The sequence below is a fragment of the Triticum urartu genome, chromosome 3 (assembly GCF_003073215.2).
Source record: "Triticum urartu cultivar G1812 chromosome 3, Tu2.1, whole genome shotgun sequence".
NCBI lineage: Eukaryota > Viridiplantae > Streptophyta > Magnoliopsida > Poales > Poaceae > Triticum > Triticum urartu.
In genome coordinates this window covers 623822617-623825269 of record NC_053024.1, presented here as the reverse complement: position 1 = coordinate 623825269, position 2653 = coordinate 623822617, and the positions used below count along the sequence as shown (strand labels likewise).

General features: G+C 46.7%; 1 pseudogene; it reads left to right on the top strand.

The window, feature by feature from the left end:
- On the top strand, positions 1-1213 carry LOC125547042 (annotated as a pseudogene).
- Positions 1214-2653: the final 1440 nt, after the last annotated feature.

Sequence of the window (2653 nt, the reverse complement as noted above, 5' to 3'; positions counted from 1 at the left end):
ATGTCTAAGTGTCACCTCTCGGAACCCAATGCCGACCGCACCGGGAAAAGGCCGCGCTGTGTGCCCAAGAAGCACCTCTACCTGGTGCTGGACGACTGGCACAAGGGCTTCAGCATCCACAAGATCGACATCGACGCCTTGCAGGACGCCACCACCGACCTGCACCATGGGTTCCCTCACCTGCTGCTCTCCGGTAGCCGCACCGTAAATTCGTCTTCGCATGGACTTCGCCGCCATGGACAGCACATCTTCATCACCACCAACCCATGCTGTCCGCACACTCCCACCCTCGTGTTCGACCCCAAGACGGCTGGGCTCACCATGGGCCCCCGTCCACCGGTTCGACTCATCGACTAGACCACCTTCACCATGGCCGCCGGCGGCATGATGTACGCATTGACACATCGCCATGTCCACGAGCAGCACTCTTTCGAGGCCATGTTCATGGGCGCCAATGGACAAGGACGGAGCGTGGCCGAGCCCAACCATTGAGGTGTCCTGAAAAGCGTGCCCTCGCCGCCACCATTCGCCATGGATGACGTGATCACCTCCTACGCAACTGCACCCGACGGGGCACACCATTATTTCATGTCCACGACGACATACGCTATCATCATCTTCCAAAGGGCACCTTCTCCTTCGACACCAGGACTTCCAAGTGGAGGTTGCATGGGGATTGGGCTCTACCATTCCAAGGGCAAGCACACTACGACGACGGGCTAGACGCATGGGTCGGGCTTCACAAGGACGGGTACATCTGCTCCTGTGAAGTTGCCTCCCGCAGCAGCACAAGTGCGGTGGAGCCCGAGTGGAAGGTGACCAGGGAGAAGCTGTTCCACAAGGACCCGGAGAGGCGGCTGGCATTTGCGAGGCCCAGTCTCGCCTACATGGGCGACGGCAGCTTTTGCCTTGTGGAGTCTGTGCTATGCGAGGGAGTGGAGTTTAAGTGCGCCTTCGGTGACCGTGACGGCTGTGTGCTCCACTTGAGCATGCTTGGTCTTAAGTATGATCGTAGGGGACAACTGCAAACCACGCGCCACCACACTAACTCCTATGTAGTCTCTAAGCATCTCCAGACAGTTTCTCCTGTAGTCTTCTGGATGTAGAGCTATTTGTTGACATGTTTTATGCAAACCATGTCCGAGAGTAATGTACGCTATGTATTATTATATGTGGGCACTATAAAGAGAAATAAAAAAGAAGTCCACTTCTCTTGGCATTTCTGTGGAACATGAGTGATTATTTTTGCATAACTGTTCTCGAAAGCACAGTGATGATCACACGTTACAAAAACTAAAAGTGGGACTGTCTTTTGCTCCTGCAATAACACGGTGTTAAATATGGATGGTGAAATTCTATTGTATAATAGTATCATAATAGACAATGAAATTATCCCTTATTTTGAAGAAACAGGGCTGAAGCTCTGCCTTTGCATTAAGGAGAAATTAGAGTTTTCTTACGGCAAAATTAAATCATCTATAGTACACCAAAAAGAATTAAATGGTGAAAAACCTGCTGAGTAATTGCCAGGCCTAGTTCTGACAAAAATTGGAAAACTTGTACAGCTAATATTGTCTAGCTAGTCATATATGTTCTTGAAGAACAAAACAAATAACTGTTGCTGGAGGCACAACTAATATTGTTTAGCCAGTCATAGACACTGTAAGCTATGTATTATATGTGGGCAGGATAATAAAGAGAAATAAAAAAGAAGCCCACTTCTGTTGGCATTTTTGTGGAACATGAATGATTCTTTTTGCATATCTGTTCTTGAAAGCACAGTGATGATCACACGTTACAAAAACTAAAAGTGGGGCTGTCTTTTGCTCCTGCAATAACGCTATTCTTAAATACGGATGGTGAAACTTTATTGTAATATCATAACAAACAATGAAATTATTTCTTATTTTGAAGAAACATGGCAGAAGCTCTGCCTTTGCATTGAGGAGAAATTAGAGTTTTCTTATGGCAAAATTAAATCATCTATGAGTACACAAAAGAAGTAAATGGTGGCAAATATATGGTCGATTTGTAAAAAATTCAGACTGGTTTCCGACCTGCGCCCGTCTGTGGCATATGTGAATGAGATTACCCCCGGTAAATCGATTCCTCCTATGGAGGTGTCGTGTTTATTTTCAGCAGGTACCGATCTCGTTGCTCCAACTTTGTCAACTCACAATCGAGGAAGTAATTAAAGGGAAATCACCATAAGTGTCGAACGACCGATTCCACATGCCCAAACGAAGACGCCCCGAGGCAAATGCCTCGGCAGGTTCTGATAAGATTTTGAGGGATGATAATGGAGTTGTGATCTTTGCGGCATATAGACGATTGTAATTCTACAATGAGGCTCTAGAGGCTGAGTTACATGTGATAATGGAGGGGGTTGGTTTGGCGATCCGACAGACTACCTTATCAGCATTACTCCAATCTGATTGCACCACTTCATTAGCTGCAATGAAGGGCGACACATTGGAAAAAACAGCATACGGTCCTTTGATAGTCGATTTTAAACGGTTGTTGGAAGACGGGGTGTTTACTCCCGTTAAGATTTCCCGTGAACAAAACAATATTGCAAACCGTGTAGCAAATTTTGGTCGCAGTGGGGGCAAGATTGCGTGATGGCTTAATCATACTCCTACTTGTTTTTTTT